Raw genomic sequence first — 19,107 nt, 5'->3', positions numbered from 1 at the left:
AAATTCCGATAACGATAAAAATTCGGATAACGATAAAAATTCCGATAACGATAAAAATTCCGATAATGATAAAACTTCCGATAACGATAAACATTCTGATAGCGATAAAAATTTCGATAACGATAAAAATTCCGATAACGATAAAGTTCCGATAACGATAAAAATTCTAATATCGATAAAAATTTTGAGAACGATAAACATTCCGATAACGATAACAATTCCGATAAAGATAAAAATTCCGTTAACTATCAAAATTCCGATAACGGTAAAAGTTCCGATAACTATCAAAGATACCGATAACTATCAAAGAAAAAAACTGGGTAACAGTTATTCGTCGCCACGCTGTAATTTCAAATGTGATTTATGTAGGCAACTGTACTAATTGGACGCCCGCCTCCTACATATTTTTTCAATCTTACAAATTAACATATTTTAGCGAAATCAAAATTTTATGTTTTACTGCCGCTATCAATTTTTCAATTTTTTTTTTTATTTTTTTTTTGTTGTCGTCATTGATATTAGCATTATTGTTGACTGTACGTGATGGCTGAGTTGCTAGAACAGATCAACAACAGCTAAATTGTTACAACGTTTTCAAGGTAGGCGCTACATAGTTGCTGTGTAAACAAGTTGTTTTGGCCGAAAAAGCGCCAGCCAGCAGTGCTGCTGAGTACTATGAATTCTTGAATTTTCAGCAGCTGTAGAGTAATTTTTTTTCGAGTGTGTTGTTGCTATTGTTAATAAGCTTGTTAACAAATTTAGAAATACATTGACTTTTTACGATTATATTTATTTATTTTGATAGAAATTTTTTATTAGTCATTTCGCAGCTGTGCAGCCATCAACTAAATTCTTCCACCAAAGTCTGCGGCGAGTCAGCAAAAGCGGCGGCAAATTTTTCATTGAAATCATCATAAACATTTGTTTACAAAAAAAAAAAAAAAAAAAAAACCAAATCTTAAATACATTTAGCACAGATTGTGTTGAAGCTTGTTGTTGTGATATTTAAAATGTTTATTTTTAAACATCCCAATGTAATTAATTGATTTTTAAAATGAGATACCACAATTTTGATGTGTTGCCCTCATTTTCTAAAAATATATACATATGTCGAATATTTGGTCACATAATAGCCGACTATGAGCTGTGTAAGTGGATTAATTAATAAAATTTTAATTTGCTATATCATAAATTATATCATAAATTGCAGATTTTGATGTATTTTCGTCCCAGCAGATAAGTGCATTTGGGTTAAGAAATTGAAATTTTAGCAACTGCACGGGGTGCATACTGAGTAAATGTGAACTTTTTAAGTAATCTAGTAGTAGGTCGAGTAATCACAAAGCTACGTTTTTAGCATCAAAAAATTTCTAATTTTTTGCATAGAAAACTAATTTTCTTATGATCTCACACACTTAACATATTTTGCATCAGTTGGGCTATTGGTGAAGCAATGTTGAAGTGGAAATATCGAAAGCAGTGTGACCAGGTTAGCATTTTTGAGGCTAGTTTTAGCTTTTATTATTATGCTAGGGCTATTCGGATTTCAGTTCTGGCTTCCTGACTTTTTTACTAGCTTTTTTAATTGACTTCAAAAAAAAATTAGCTTACCTTTCAAATATTACAATGGCAATGCAAAGTCAAATTTCTCAGATAAAATTTATTGTTGTCTTTTTATTAGGTTCTCGAACGAAATAGATTAAAAAATATATATTTACAACGAAAAAAAAATTTAAATTTTTTACAATTTGATTTGTTGTCACACTGCTAGTGCTCTGCAATGTAAAAACAATTATATTTCTTTAGTTTGATGCGCTATGCTATCATTTTACATATTTCACTTCAAACAACATTTGCCGTTTTGCGTACTACAAAGTAGTACAGCCGTTATTGGCCTGATGAGATGTTATTTTATGTTTTGATAAAGATTTAGAATTTTATTTAAAGAAAACCGTTTCGCCAAGTCGTTGTGCCAAGTTGGTGAAGAGCTTTTTAGGTTTGAATATTTATACTTACTTCTTTTTAACTCCATTTTTTAAAGGATATAACTTTCAATCAATTTTGTGATTATCTTATACACTGATCGGGAGGTTTTGCAATAACGGAATAAAGCAGAAAGTTTTTTTGTATTGAAATAAATTCACTTTTCCAGCATATAGTAAGCACTGAGAAAATATTTTTCCACTTTTAGTTGTATTTGTTAATGTAAATAAAAATCTTATAAAAATATGCAATTTTTATTTTTTCAAAAATCCATAACTTCTTAATTCTAAGCAACTCTATATTTACTTCATAAAAATTTGACCTCAGCACCTCCAGAAGCGGAAGCTAATACCTAAAGAAGCTTTTGGGCTTTAGAAGAACTTGACGGTTTGTTAAAATTTTAAGTTTCCCATTGACGATCCCTTTAGATCAGTAGTGCGCATTTTTATGTTTTCCCAAGTAATACTTGTAATTGGCCTACAAAGCGGGGCTTGCAAATTTCTCAGCTTAAAAAGACCCAGGGCATATACCTTAAAAAAAAACGGCCCAGAGTCAGTCTTGGAACCATCAGTAAAGATTGAACAATGTGTAAGCTCGGGCTCAGTGCTGGGATTAAGCCTTTCCATTTCAATTTCACAGGCGGCCTGCTCCGGCCAACTTCCATCGATTGATAGACTACTCGAAAAACTTGAACACGCTGCGTCATTTAGTTTGTATTTGACAGCCATTGAAGGTAGACTAAGTACCTCGTAAATTTCAACGAAAATGGAAAAATGTAAAAATTCATTTTACCACCATCAATTTCCATGGTTAAAAGGTGGTTTATCGAGTTCCGTTGTGGTCGTACCAGCACACAAATGACTCCGAACGTTCAGGTCGCCCAAAAGAGGTCGCCACGCGAGAAATCGTCGATAAAACAAAATGGAATCATATTGGACGATCGCATCTCAACTCAGCGTGTACACCACATTTTACATGAATAGCTAGCGAAAAGCTATCCGCGCGATGGGTGTCGCGTTCGCTCACATTCGACGACAAGCGCAACTATGTGACCACTTCAATGGAATGTCTCGCGATGTTTAGCCTCAATCGGAATGAGTTTTTGCACCGTTTCGTAACGGTTGACGAAGCATGGATCCACCACAACACCCCAGAGTCCAAGGAGCAATAAAGAAGTGCACCAAAAAAGAAGACCCACGTGGGTCTGTCGGCCAATAAGGTCATGGCCACAGTTTTTTTTTAGATGCACGCGGTGTCATTCACATCGATTACCTTGAAAAAGGCAAAATGATCAGTGGCGAAAATTATTCAGAGATTTTGGATAGATTCGATATTGATTTGAAGCAAAAACGACCCCATTTGTTCAAGTGCAGTTCCATCAAGACAAAGCTCGATTTAGTCACCATAAAAAATCCATCAATTGGGCAACGACCCTGTTTACCGGATTTAGCCCCCAGCGACTATATTCTCTTTCCAAACCAAAAGGAATGGCTGGTCGCTAAGAAATTTGGGTCGAATGAAGATCTCATCAGGACCTTGGAAAACCTGTTATTAGGAAGGAGTCAAAACATTGGAAAAAAGCTGGACGAGCTATAAGAAGACTATGTTGAGAAATAAAACGCTTTTGTGCCGAAAAATATATCTTTTATTCAAGAAGTCACTACCTTTTAAAATTGCTTTCGAACATACAATTAGCGCCAGGGCTTGTATAGACGGCTGCCGTACAACACAGGGCGACTGCCCTTTGAAGTTTGGCAAGCATGTTTCCCACACAATGGAGAGATACCGAGTTTTGCAAAATACCTATACCTATACATTACCAAAGCTTGGGGACCTCATCATTCGCAACATAAGAAAGCTTGTAATCCAGTATTACTCCCATATGCCTTTCTTTGGTATGGTGACTCATTTAACTCCAATTTACTCGCACAGAATCCACGCCGTTGGTTATAGCCGAGTTGGATATATTATCGAAGGTGGCATTATCGAAAGCATCCTCAATGTCTACAAAAATGCCCCACGTGAAGTCCTTCTTACTAATAATGGCTTGCTTATTCTGGCAACCAGAATTTTAGGCATAATGGGAGGGAGGACAGGACGGACTTTTTTTTGGCGGGCTTCCTGGGGTTCCGAAACTTTCACACTCGACTGGTTGATACCTCAATAAAGTAGTCATGCATTTTTTTTTTCTTATTTTACATATGAGCCAAATCTTTTATAGAAGGAGCAAATGAAGCTGGCGTCCTCATTAATAATTTTCAATCTAATAAGCGGAACTAAATATTTGAAATGCGAACGATTATAGACAGCAAATATAAACAACTAAAAAAGTTAAAAAATTTCAATTTTTGCTAAAATCTAAAAAAAAAAGTACAATGGCTTGGGAAAGAGGCACACGAGGTCAGCGAGACTGCAAGAAAAAAGTACACAAAATGTTAACACAAACAATCCACAAGGAAAAGCTTATTTACAATCGCCACACCACATCCAAACTTCCACACTCGAATACATGCACTTTTAGTTGTTTACAACTAAGAAGAAATTGTTTTCCGCCAACGCACTTTCACCGCAGCCACTTTTTTTTTTAATCAATAAACTCTAAATGATGTGAAAATTGTTTGAACTTCTGCAGCAATAAGCGTTGCAGTCTAGGGGGGAGGTTTGTAATGCCACTTCTTTACTAAGTGCACGCGAGTACCTAAATACTTACATACATACGTATATATGTACATATATATGTACATATATATGAACATGTGTATATGCACTTCGTGGATGAGAAAGCGCATAAATCTTTCAATTAACTCATTAAATTGATCTTATTATATGTCGATTACATTTTCTGTTTAATTTACATTGGGCAGGGTGTTTAAAGAGGCAAAGGCGGGGAATGTAGGAGCACAGTGGCAACACTTTAAACAAAGTTAAATGTGCGCTACAAGTAAAATCACACACAAATGAAATTAAATTAAAAAAACACAGAAACTTTACAATATTTCAAACTTGCAACATTTTCAGGTTAATGAACTTGATTGGATTTCTAGTTCAAAACCATTAACACCCAAATATCAAAGAGCGAAAATGTATATAGGGTGTGTAAAAGCAATTTGTGGAATTGAAAAATTCAATTATTAAAAGGCAAACGGGCGGGCGGTCAATTAAAATTTTTGGCGCTCAAATTTTTGCCGAGTTTCTTTTAAAATTCTTAGCGCCGGTTTTTCAATGTCCGGTTAAGACAAATCGGAGATAAAAGCTCAGGTTAAATGCAACGTCTGCTCTATCGATCAGATGTTATACGCATGATGTCGTAAACGTCGATAATGATGTTTAATTTGGAGGTAGTGATAACCAGACATTGAACAGCCGGCCCGGCCCTAGCGCCCTTTTCCCCATTTCTGGTTTACAGTAACCCCCGGTTAAACACCATTGCCGATGTTATTGAAACGATGTTGTATGCATGGATTCAGTGATGTCGGTAAAGATGTTTACCTCGGGATTAGTGTTGACCAGAGTTGGTGAAAACAGCCCTTAATGTTACTCTTGGATGTCATTTCTGTATGTTGCTACGACCAGATATTAAACACTTAAAGAACTACGTATTTTTTGAATTTTTTCTAATATATGTATGTATTTTTTCTAATGTAAGAATTTTTTTTTTTTTTTATTTAAAAAATTCTTAAAATTTTTCATTTCAAAGTTTTAAAAAATCTTACAATTTCTTAATTCCTTCGAATTTATATTGTTCTTAAATTCAAGTTTCTCAAATTTTTTTTACTTTCAAGTTTTAAATTTTGATTCTTTCAAATTTTTTTATTTTTTCAAATTTTTTAAATTTTTGTAAACTTATAAATTGCATGTTTGTAATTTCAAATATTAAAATTATTTCCACTGTTTATAAACTTTAATTTAATTAAACTTTTTGAAATGTAAATTTTTTTCAAACTTAAAATTCTTTAAAAATTCTCTAATTTTTTAATTTCTTCAATTTAAAAAAAAAAATCTTTTTTTTTAAGTTTTTAAAAACTTCTGTTTAGTGGTTGAAAAATAAATAAGGACACGACATTTTTTTTTAAATTTTGCCCCTTTTGCTTTCGTTTATTTAATTTTTAATATTTTTTTGTAAAATTATAGCCCATATAAATTCATATTTCAAACTTTGTGCACAAATTATAAAAATTCTACAAAATTGCATCTAAATTTTCAACTTTTTAATCTGATTTTTTAGAGCTATTTTTTGAGTATGTAGTTTCGTATGTTTATTTATGTTTATGTGTTTATTTTAGTAGAAGCGCGTTGATTTTTGCGTAATAAATTCAGAGTAAAAATTATCAAATCAACCCGATTTTTTAGGAACTTCAAACTTGCACTTTGTTCCACAAAAATTTAAAAAGTTTAAAATTTAAAAAGTTGAAAATTTAGATGCAATTTTGCAGATAATTTTTGCACAAAGAAGTTTAAAATATTATTTTATATGATTTTTGTAAGATAATGAGCTACACTTTTACAAAAAAGTAATAAATATTAAATAAACAAAAGAAAAATAGGAAAAATCTGTTCAAATATCGTGTCCCTATTTATTTTTTCTCCACTGTATATTCATATGTATATATTTTAAGTTTTTAAATATCTCGAACTTCTTAAGTTTTACAACTTCCTCAAATATATAATTTTTTAAGTTTTTCTTACCCTTAAAAATTTTTTAATTTTTAACTTTCAAATTTTTAATTTTTTCCAATTTGATGATGTGATGAGTGATTTTTTCCACCAATGTGTGAAGTATGTATGTATATATTTTAAGTTTTCACTTTTTTCGAATTTCGTAAGCTTTACAATTTTTTCAAATATTTTATTTTTTAAGATTTTTTAACATTTAAATTTTATTTTTAATTATTCACTTTCAAATTTTTATTTCTTTTTTTTTTAATTTGAATTTTTTTTTTCAATTTTTTTTTTTCAACTTAGTTATTTTTCATTCATTAACACAATTTGAAAAAAATGTAAAGAAGTAGATATTTAAAAACTTGCACATTAAAAAAATGTGTATTTAAGTAAGAAAAAATATTTTACATTTTTAAAAAGTAAAAAAATTAAAAAAAAAACTTGGAATTTCTAACCAACCGTTTCTGTGCAAATCTTAACAATCTAAGCATTATTAACCACTTTTCTGAATTTGCTCACCCTCACAATATCTGCAACATTTTGTTGGTGGTTCATCCGTATCAGCAATGACCCGCATGATCGCCACGAAGGCCCACTTGAAAACGCCACAGCCACAGTCGAACCGATGACAACGACGACGACGTTCTAACGACGGATCACAGCCGGCTCAACTGCCACACCACTGCCTGCATTTGTCGATAACAAACGGCGAACAGTGTTGAGATGCACAATGCACTAATAAGCAACTTTGCTCAGAAGTGGGAGCGGAGAGTTTTCAAAATATTTATTAAATGTATTATTATTTGGAATCGACTGTGCTTTATTTTAATTTTAATTTTATAGTTGCACTTAGTTTAACTTCTTTGTAATTAAATTATGACGCTAATGCGAAAATATCTGTTTTTTTTCGCTTGGCCGTGTTTTCAAAACTTTAGAGCACTCGAATTTGCATTTAATTTTTTTTATATTTTTTTAGTTAAAATTTATATGCATATTAACAGTATAATCTTTATTTCACTCTGTAGTTCAACAGCTGTTTGTAATCTTTTTTTTTCATTTCTCATACTCCACCATTTCCACTCTCCACTCGCACCTTTTTCCACCTCACCTCACCACACCACTTTAACGATCCGCATAACCATAATAATTGTTATGGTTGCCAACTTTTGCAAAGTGATAGCCGTAATAGTAACTTTTCGTTCTTAATGGAATGATTTCTGTTGTTTTCGAGTTTTCAAAATTTAGCATTTTCGCATGGCCCTTTAAGTTCGAGGGCTGCGTACGTTTCGAATCAATAAGGCAGCTGCTTACTGATTTGAAAAGTTTTGTTTATTCTTACAGTGGGGCATTTTTTTCACACTTCCAAAACAAGTCTCACCAGGAGAGTACTTTTAAGTAGTTCGGTCAACTATAACACCGTTTCTCAAGTTTGCACGCACCCACAATTTTCCTGTGTACTGAGTTGCACTTTGAAAATTTTGAGAATTTTCAAAAATCAGCAAAGTTGTACTTTTTGGGTAATTCTTTTCAAATTACTCCGCTTGCTTTCGTTTTAAACAAAAAAGTTTTAGAAAATAATAAAAGAGTATTTCAAAATTTATTTATGGGTAAATTCGTTTCGTTTGTGGTAGTGTCTTTCGTTGTTGCTATGTAAATTGTAAATCTTTATATGTACTTTTTTAAAACCAAACGACCCTTAATTAAATCTTAAGTATTATTTTAAAACTATTTCAGTGTCTCCACGAAACGACCGCTCGCTCACATTCTTACGACAAACAATTTAGTTTCAACGCTCGTTCACTCGCGCGCACTGCAAAATAATTTTGCATTCAACTTAGTTTCAAATCAAATGATTTCTTATAAAACACAACGCAACGGAAATCAAAAAAAAATCAAAAATTACATTTAATCTAATTCCAATTTTCGTTCAAAACACCAAACAACCGTTCTTTCCGCACTCATGCAGAATTTGAAAAAGGCAAACACATTTTCTTCTTTTTTTAGTTCTTTTTTTTTTTGGTGCTTCAAGAAGTTCTCATTTGGGCCACACAAAAATTCTTTTTACGCGCGTCGCTTTCCTGTCCGAAATGTACGTTCTAACGTGAAACCTCCGCAGAGACCACTGACGTGATTTTCCAAATCAAAAATGCTTTTCGCATATCACAGCTGTATGAATGATCGAAAAACGCTTTTCTTTTTCGAAAAGTAAGCTGAAAAAACAAGAAAAAAACACAAAAAAAAACACCTTGCAATGCTGAAAAAGTGTTTTCGAGATGTGGAAATTCTCGAATACACACGTGGGAACGCGTACCGAAAAATTTATTCAAAGAGATAAAAGAGAGCGAAAAAGTGAGTGAGAGCAAGGAGCGCCAGTTCGGACGATCGCACGTTGAGTGGGAGCGCACAAATCGTTTGATTTTGAAATGAGCAAATGCGTGTGTGTATTTTCGAAAATCTGTGGCACAAAAAAAGCTAAACAAAAAAAAAAACAGTGGAGGAGAGTAGCGCAAGCAAGACCAGACAGAAAGCGAATGAAGAAAATCCTCAATGAAAATTTTTAAAATGACATTATTTAGATTGCAAGCAGTCATTGATAAATTTGATTGGAATCTGCCGGACTAATGAGCTGACCAGGAAAGACACTCACAGATCAGCATCACCGAGAAAAGTTGGGGTGCGAGCGGAAGTACATTTGACTACATATGGACACTACTCTTGCTCAAGTCCACCTCCTGTCAAATAAGCGAATGCTGTACGAAAAACCGGAAAGATTGACAGGACTAAATATCACACCGGATCATAAATTTCGCAAGAGCATGGAGGATAACGTGACCGAATCATTAGAGCGCCTTCTACTAAACTTCCCTGCAGATTTAATCATGCTTAAGAAGGTCTCTAGGACCGAAGTGTTTTAGGGCATATACACAAAGGCAAGTATTTTTGAGAGAGTAGCTGAACAAAGAGCTTGAAAAGTTGTGAAAAAAAAAAATGGAAAGGTGCCGAAAAATAAAATACGAAAAACGCCAAATAGTTAAAAAAAAAATCCAAAAACTTCCGCGGACTCCGAAAACTTTCGAACTTATATCCGAATTATTCCAAAAAAATCCGGAAAATTTGGGAAAAATTCGGAGAATTCCCCCAAAAAAATAAAAACTCCTAAAAAAGTCGAAAAGGTCCTGAAAAATAAAAAGGAAGAGTGGTTTAAAATCAGGAAAGGTGCCGAAAAATATCCAAAAAAGTCTCGAAAAATTATAACGTCGATGCCTTTGCAAAACCGGCCATCGACTAATTGCAAAACCGCCTATCTTACGGCGCTCAAATTTTTCAGGAGAGCGAAAAAACTTTTTCTATGAAGGCATTGACTTGATAGGCGACAACGATATACGAAATAGCAAAAAAAAAACGCTAAAAGCCAAAAAATCCCAAAAGTTTTCGAAAAATACTTGAAAAGCAAAACCCAACGAATCCCTAAATTACAAAAAAAAAAACATCCCGAAGAAGTCTCGACAAAAGCCCGAAAAATTACGATGCATTTGAATTTATTAGCAGTGCCTAAAAATATTCCTTAAAATAGAATACATACCAAATATTTTCTGTTCAATAATGCATGAACAACGAAAAATTACACCGAAATTGGCACAACGCCGAAACCGGTTTTTCTCCAAACCAAATTTGACAAGAGATGACGGAAATTCATTCCAAAACTCGACACGAGGCAACTTTTCCCCTTTACAACGCTACAATTTTTTTCATCTGTCATCTTGATTACAAACTTTAAAAAACTATTTTTATTTATGTACATACCTATCGAGCGTTTATGTTCAATACCAACTATCTGCGATTTTCAGGAAAATGAGATACTGATATAAAATTCCACCTAAGACGGTTATATTCGAAAAAATAAAATAAAATTTTCCAAACTATCTACAATCTGGCCACCTGGCATAAGCCATCACACACCTATACATATATGCATTTTGAAAAATTACTGCTAAGAAAAAATTCTAAAATCTCTGTTCGCACAAATATCAGCTAAGAGAGCGTCATAAATAAGCTCTCACGCTCACGATACGCATTCCTTACTAATATCGAATACAGAACAATTTCGAAACCACTTTCGCTCCCATGTTTATTTCAAATATACATACATATATCTACTTAAGTATGTATGTATGTATATATGTATGTTTAACTGAGCAGCGCGTATAGCAACAAGCCACAAGCCACAACACAGCTTCCCTAGATAAGAAAATTTTGCTGCTGCTCGTTTTTATACCTTTTGTGTTCAATAGTTTGAGAAAAGTGGTTTTGAAAATTCGAATATGGATACAACTTCGAAAGAATTTTGTGTTTCTTTTGTTTTTGATTTACGGAAAAGCTTTCGTCTCGCAAGAACTTTCTAATCTCTTTGATTTCGAAAAAGTTTCAACTCGTGTAGTGATGCCTGTTAGTTGTTGTTGTGCTAGATAAAAAATTCTATTTTATATAATCGTTTTGTGTACATGCATTGATTTGAAAAAAAAAAAGAAATTACAGCTCAACATAATGAATGAAAATTAACATAGATACAGTTGCGGACATAAAAATTTGTAAAGTAGTGACCTTGTACTTATATACATACATACATATGCTAGGATACAGTACTTTATATTATGAATTCAATACGAGAAAAATGGTTGCGTAATTGAAATAGGAGATCGAGTAAGTCGAAAAAATATCAAAAAAAAAAACAATAGCAGCATTTTGCTGCCAAATTTCAGAATGCTTCAAAATATCGTAATTTAGAGGATAGTTTAAATATGTCAAAACTAATTTGGAGAGAGTCTTAGCGGATTGTGGTACCGAAATTCTTTCGTAGGTCAAAGTCTTCAAGAGCTCGCTTTCTAATAAAAGGTCAATTTTTATAAGGAAAATGTCAGAGAGGGAAACAGTTTCAAAAGTTATCTGATGACAATACGATAAAAATCCCAGAGATTGAATTCGCGTGTTATAATAGTTTTAAAATCAATTGAATTTAAGACTAAAAAGATGAAAAAAAAAATTATAATTTACAAAACTAAAAAAGAGCTCCCTTGTGGATCTTCCAAAACGACTTCCAAGTTGAAATTTATTCAATCAATCTATGCGCAGAGATTACCCTTCTCAGAAATTATCGAAGAGAAAGGATACTTATACTAAGCGATAGTCAGACGGCACTTATGGCTCTCTCATTCTTCGCGGTCAAATGCTCTTTGGTCTTGGAGTGCATGGAGAAACTTAAAGCCTTTGTTGAGCACAACACTATCCAGCTAATAAGGGTAACAGGCCACATGGGTGTCGAAGAAGCTGATCAGCTGGCCAGGCTGGCTGCTGTGTCGACCCCGATAGGACCGTAGCCCCCCTTGCGGTGGGTTCCAGTACGATAAAGGCGGCGCTTAGGAAGGAAAACAATAAACTCCGGAAACCGCATCGGCAAAACATCACAGGACTTCCTCAAGCCAAGAGCTTATTATGGGGTACAATCTAAAGAGATACAGGCTACTTATAAACCTCCCCAAGGAGAGGCTAAGAATAATAGCAGGCATTTAGACGAGTCAATGCAGGCTTAGAGGCCACTTGTTTAATTTGGGGATGTGGTCAAGCGACATATGTCACTTCTATGACTCTGCCAAAGAGACACCAGTGAAGAAAGGGGTGCTTAGGACTAATATGGTCAAGTGAAGAACACTTACACTCCCTGCCCAGTCTCTGGGGCTGCATTCAGTGTTGTGATAAGCTCGGTGCACAATAGGCCTAGTGGTCGCAGCGCTTACCCTACTCATTTAACTATCTAATAGAGAAAGGCCCTATCTAACAAATTTTGTTTCCATACAAATTTTTTTCCCATAGAAAATGAAGTTCTAATTTGAAATGAAGTTGATATACTTATATAAGAGGTATTCTCTGAGTCTTGCAAAGGCCTTGCACGGTGCACGGATTGCACGGTTTGCAAAGCTGCCCCATACGAAAACCGGTTTTTACCGTGCAATCCGTGCAATCTGTGCACCGTGCAAGGGCTTTGCAAGACTCAGAGAATACCCCTATAGTATCTCCTAGAATTGAGCTGGTTTTAGCTTCAGATGAAAGATTCTTTGACTGGTCAAACACGATGGAAGCACATCCAGGGTACTCTTTTCTATTGATGGGCCAGATATGATCTTTTCTTCGGAAAAATCTTAATGTAAAATCACCCACATAAAAAAAACAGTTGTTGTTGTTGTAACAGCATACAACGAGTTTTTGGTGAGTGAATCAATTCATTCAATACAGCTTAACTACGAGGCCAAATCACAGGGATGTTGCTCCTAAAAGAAGGACAGCAAGAATTCTTCCTTCACAAGAAATAGATTCATTTTATTTGATCTGTAGACTTAGTAGCTTGCAAGGAACAACTGGTTATCAAAAACCTAAAAATCATTTTTTGAAATGAGGAGCACAATTTTAACCTTCAGTCAAGTTCAACTGCCTGTAGAACTAAAGCGAAAAAGCAAAGAAAAAAATTATGAATAAACAAAACTAACCAGAGTTGTTGCAATCATCTATTCATTAACACATACATAAATCCAGTTTTTTTGCAGCTTTGGAAAATTCTAATCAGAATTATAAAACAAAATTAGTCAGACATTAAAACAATGCATACATACATACATACATGCGTAAAATGTTGAGAAAACTCAAACCATTCGGGAAAATTAGTGTGTGAAAATAACAAAATTACTGCCACTATTTCACACCCACACAAGTAATAAATTTTATTTGCGAACCTACAACCGGTAAGAAATCAAATTAACTTAAAGAAAATGTTGCAGCATTTGTGTTTATTCTATTTATAAACGAAGAAAAAACAGATAATACAAGCTTTTGTTTTCGCTAGCGAGCGAAGAACTAACAAACAAACAAACAAGAAAAAGCGAACATTATTGCCGCTTCAACCACCTGCATGAATTAAGAGCAAATATGTATGTATGTATGTAAAGCAGCAACAAACAAGCAACCCAACGGAGCAGCTTTTGCTGAGAGAAGTCACTGGATCGGTGCAATGGCACTGTGTCCCGTGTTGATGCAGGTAAGAATTAATATCTCACGAGTTTGAGAGGATCTTCCGGCTTTTTTTGAAGTGAAACTTCTTCAGCGGCGGTTGGTTGGTTGGGAGTAAATTTGCAAATTAAACGGAAATTGCACACGGAAATGGTGCAACGGAAATGGTGCAACGGAAATTATGCAACGGAAATGGTTGGGGCTGAAACAAGTGCTTATTGTGTGTATGCATATGGTATTAATTTAACAAAAACTTGCTAATAAAAGGATAAAGAATAACACTTAGAAAAAGACCAATACAAGAATGAATGCAAATGTAAAAATAACAAGTAATTTTTAGCAAAAAAAAACCGACTTCAACTCTCATATAAAAAAAATATATATATATATATATCTCATGATCCGCTAATCGGATCTTAACCAGATTAGTATGGGACCACCTCTGACTACCGGAAATCGGTTGACGTGGTCCAAAGTTATGCGGTAACATACATAAAAAAAAAAAAACAAAAAAAAAAATATTCCGACGAACTGATAACCTCCTCCTTTTTTGGAAGTCGGTTAAAAACAAAAACAAAGATGCGTAAAGATAAAGCCAAAAATGTAGACCAAGGTAAATTTAAACACTTTAATTATATATATAAGGAAAAAGGTGAAGAGGAATATGTAGATGAAGAAAATGACAAACATAAAAGTAAAGACAAAGAGGACAATGAGGATAACTATAAAAGTAAAGACGATGATTGGGGAAGAAAGATTAAAATAAAGGTAATTAAAGAGGAAAGCATATAGAGAGAGACACAGAGACTTAATCTGCGAACTATTTTGGGATTTTAGAGATTTTTGGGATTCTCGGGACTTATCGATAAAATAATCGATACTTTTATCGGTTTTGTTATCGATATTTTTATCAATTTTTTTCGAAATTTTTATCGATATTGTTATCAAAATTGCTATCGATATTTTCGGAACTTATCGATATAATAATCGATTCTTTTATCCATTTTGTTATCGATTTTTTATCGTTTTACAATCGGTTTTGTAATCGATATTTTTAACTATTTTGCTAGCGATATTTTTTATCGATTTTGTTATCTATATTTTTAAAGATTTTATTATTGATATATATCGATTTTGCTATTTACATTTTTATCGATTTTGTTATCGATATTTATAGATTTTGTTATAATTTATCGATTTTGGTATAGAAGTTTATCGATTTTGTTATCGATTTTGTTATCGATATTTATCGATTTTGCTATCGAATTTTTCATCGATTTTGTTATCGATATTTTTATCGGTTTTGTTATCGATATTTATTGGATGTTACTATCGATTTTGTTATCGATAGAGTATGGAGATAAAAATGAAGATAAAGGAAACCAGTATAACAAATGTAATTAGAACGAACGGGGGTTGAGGTAGGGATCTAGATTGAAAAAAAAAATTAAATAACCTTAAGCAAAAGCAGATGTATGTATGTATTTATATTGGTTATGAAACAAGTGGCCCAGGCGCACTTACTTTTTGTAATATTTTTATGCAGATTTTTTAAGCTTAAACTGTTTTGTCATCTGAGGGGATTTTTCGAAAAATTCTTTAAGAAACTATTTTCATTTATAAAATATTTTGGTGCAAGTCTTAAAATATAATAAATTTTATAATTCCAATGGAAATACAGTCCCGATTTTTTTTATAGGGAGTGATGCAGTCTAATATACATAAATGTAGATAGAAAATCAAAATATTTCAAAAATGATGTTGCTCAGGTGACCACTGGCTGCCTCTCTGCTGTATTTTTCTACTTGCAGGCACTTGCAGTTAGTTTCGCGCCACTTTTAATTCAACACATTTTGCTTGCGGATAAATGAGGATTGTTAAATTTAATTAAGCGCAAAATATTTTTAAATCTGCAGACCAAAAAAAAAAAAACAATTGGGTTATTTAAGTGAGTTAAAAATATATGTGAAACAGTTGCAAAAATAAAAATGTCACACAAATTGCCACAACAACTACAAATACCACTCTTCAAAAACAAGACTAACAAATAGTTTTTGTCTTTCATTTTAAATTCATCAACAACAATAACAACAACACCAAGCAACAAATATTTTATACATATGTACATACATACATACTTATACTAAAAATAATTACATTGACTCAGAGTTTATTTACGCGAGCGCAAAAAAGAAATCCTGACGACGACCACTGACACAAATGAATGAAAAGCGAACAGCACTAGTAAGTACTTACAAACATATGTACGTATGTATGTATGTATGTATGCATGGTGTACGCGGCCGGCAATTGGGCTGCGGTCCAACGGAAATCGGGAAAATATGGTCTAAAATTTATTAAAACTAAATTTTTGTTTATTGCCAAATTGGGCGCAAGAATAGAAAAACAGCACCAACACAAATGCGGAAAATGCCACCCACTAGCGCAACTGCTGGCTGCAGACAGACGAACGACAAAGTGGGCGGCGAAGCGGCTTTTGAAGATGTTGCTGTTTGGCTTGACTGTGACGTTGTTGGCAATGACGCCATACATTGCAGCACTGAATTGCCTTGCCAAACGGAAAGTAGTGGTGGCAGGCTTGAGTGAAGGGCGAAAGAAAAAGGAGAGGGGTCGGCAGAGCAGCACAAATTCTTGGCATCAAAGCGAAAGCAATCGTTTGTGCGAGGCAAATAGACAAAAATGCAAATGTGATGCGAGTTTGTAAGTCACAGCAAATCGAATGATGCAGCCAAGCCACATATGTATGCTGCATGAATCCTCATAGCTTTCTATTCGGGAAAAACTGTGACCATTTGTAGTAGTCGTATATCAACAAAGCTTAGCTGTTGGCTAAATTTTTGGTTGTGGCTTTGTTCCCTTTCTCACTTGCTTCTGCTGCCTCAGCTTGTTTGTCGATTTATGATGCTTTAACTCTATTTACTTCCCCCACACACATACATACATACATACATATCTACATGAGTATTTATAAACGTATGCAAGCGAGTATTTTTGCTAGTTAAACTACACGCAAAGCATTTTTTTTTTTTGCCGCAAGCAAACGAAGAGGAAGGAAAAAGATTTTCTATTTGTGGAAAATCCTGTAAATTTGAAGCTGTACGGCTGTAGTGGTCAGCTTTTGAAGGAAACTAACACCAAAGCGTTTGTCGAAATTCATAAGCGTAGAGCGCTTTTATTCACGAAATTTATAGAGAGTTCGTTTGAGCCTTTGAAAATTTAGATGAGCGGAAAAGTGCTCGGGGAATTATGGTTATATTCGAGGGACGATTGTGACTAAAATTTGTGTAAGTACTATGTATGTTTATAACTAGTAAATTATGCAAATTAAAAAATAGATATCTACGCAAATGCTTTTTATTTACATATTTTTAATGCAGAGCTTATCCATAGGTTTTGCTGTAATATGTAACAGTTTCAATTCTTGTTATCGATATCCTTATGTTCATAGTTATCGTTATGCATTTCGTTACTATTATCGATGTCAGATCGATGGCGCTATGTACATACATATGTATGTAAAAAATTATCAAGAATATGAATTTTTTTTCGATATCATCGTTAGTATTTTCATCATTATCGATTTTAGTGTTGTTATCGGTAACGCCGACGGCATCTGTTTTGGTTTTTTTTTTTACTTTTCGTTACCAATTCGGTTCTTCTTTTCGCTATCGATGTCAGTTCTAGAGTAACGGCCAGATAAAGGTTGCCAAATTTATTAGCAGAGAACGATGTTGAATGTGTTTTAAAAGTATGCAAAACTACTAAAAATTAATTATTAAACACCAAAGTCAAGCCAATATATGGCCATTTTTATAAAAAAAAAAATCAATTATTACAAAATATCAAAAAGCATATACAGCAGTGCTCACGAAATTAGCACCGGAACGTATAGTTAATTCTATAAGGAAAACCAAGCAAATCAAAGTTTCAATCTTTCTAACAAAAAAATATAAAAATTTAACAAATTTTCATCAAAATTTGAGACTTTTTAGTTCAGAGTTTTTAGAAAAGTTTTAGGTATGCAGTCCATTAAATTTTTTAAATAAAGTGTAAGTTTCAAGTGGCCAATAATTCGCGTTGATTTATAACATTTTTTTGCTAGGCATTTTTTTCTACATAAAAACAAAATTTACCATCCTTTATATTGAAGCAAAAGCGCAACGCCTTCAACTAAAAAAAAAAAACATTATCAAAAATCATGGCGAATTTTGAGCCACTTCAAACTTGCACTATATTGAATTGAATGGGCTAAAAAACTGCATACCTGAAAGTTTTCTTAAAGTTTTAATAAAAAAGTTTTAAATTTATATAGAAATTTGATGAGATTTATTGAATATGTTTTTATCATTTTTGTGTATTTATAAATTTTGTCGAAAGATCGATATGTATGATTTTTGTTGCAAAATTAACTATATTTAAAAAAAAAACAATAATAATTTAAATTAAAGGAAAATAAATCGTCAAAACTGGTCAATGCGACGCGCGAACTCTGCAGTATGTACAGCATGGCGTATGAGTAACACAGTTTTTAAAATTTTAATTAAAATTTAGCGCCGGTTACCCTATGTCTGGTTAACACTAACTGCTGGTTAAACATGTGATCGACTTCATAACATTTAACAGCTTGTATAACAGCTGAAATCATTGCCGACATCGAGTTTATCAGAATTTGGCAGGATTGAGCCATTATTGCATTCTTCCAGACTCTACTAAGACTGTCGTTTTGAATTTTTTCCTATAGCAAAAACTTTCCTTGTTCACATGTATCTTGAAATAGCCCAACAGTTCACCATCGGATTTAAATATCGGAGGGTTTTTTTCAGCATGTTAAGGTGTTTTAATCTATGATTGGAAAGCAGCTGCCCCTTTTTTGTTCAAAGGACGATATGCTGCAAACTGTAATTTGTACTAGGAGCTAATTTAAAAAAAAAAATCTGCGATTTACAGTTAAAACTGTGAAAATAAAAATATTAGTACTTAGAATGTAAAGAAGTTCCAGTTTTTATCGATATCGTAGCAAGTTTCGGGCAGCTTATGTATGTATGTATGGAATTCTTTTGTATTTTGAAATTCTGTCAAATAATTGTACATACATATGTATAAATAAATCCATCATCCAAAAAAGAAATTATAAAACGAAGACTTGCGGTGATAAAGTAAAAATTATAAGACACAAGCATATTCTTTTTATTGCATTTATCTGAATTCTTTTTCTTTTGTTTTTTATTATACATACATACGTACAGTATTGGCCATATCTATAGCACCCCCATTTAAAAGTGATATTGTTTGCCACTTATGTTTAATTATTAATTTTTATATTAATTATATATTAACACAAGTTTTAAACTTTGTAAAAGACTAGCCCATTCAATTTTAGTCTAACAA

The sequence above is a fragment of the Rhagoletis pomonella genome, unplaced genomic scaffold (assembly GCF_013731165.1).
Source record: "Rhagoletis pomonella isolate Grant_MI unplaced genomic scaffold, Rhpom_1.0 Rhpom_scaffold_00012, whole genome shotgun sequence".
NCBI lineage: Eukaryota > Metazoa > Arthropoda > Insecta > Diptera > Tephritidae > Rhagoletis > Rhagoletis pomonella.
This window is presented reverse-complemented; position numbering follows the sequence as displayed.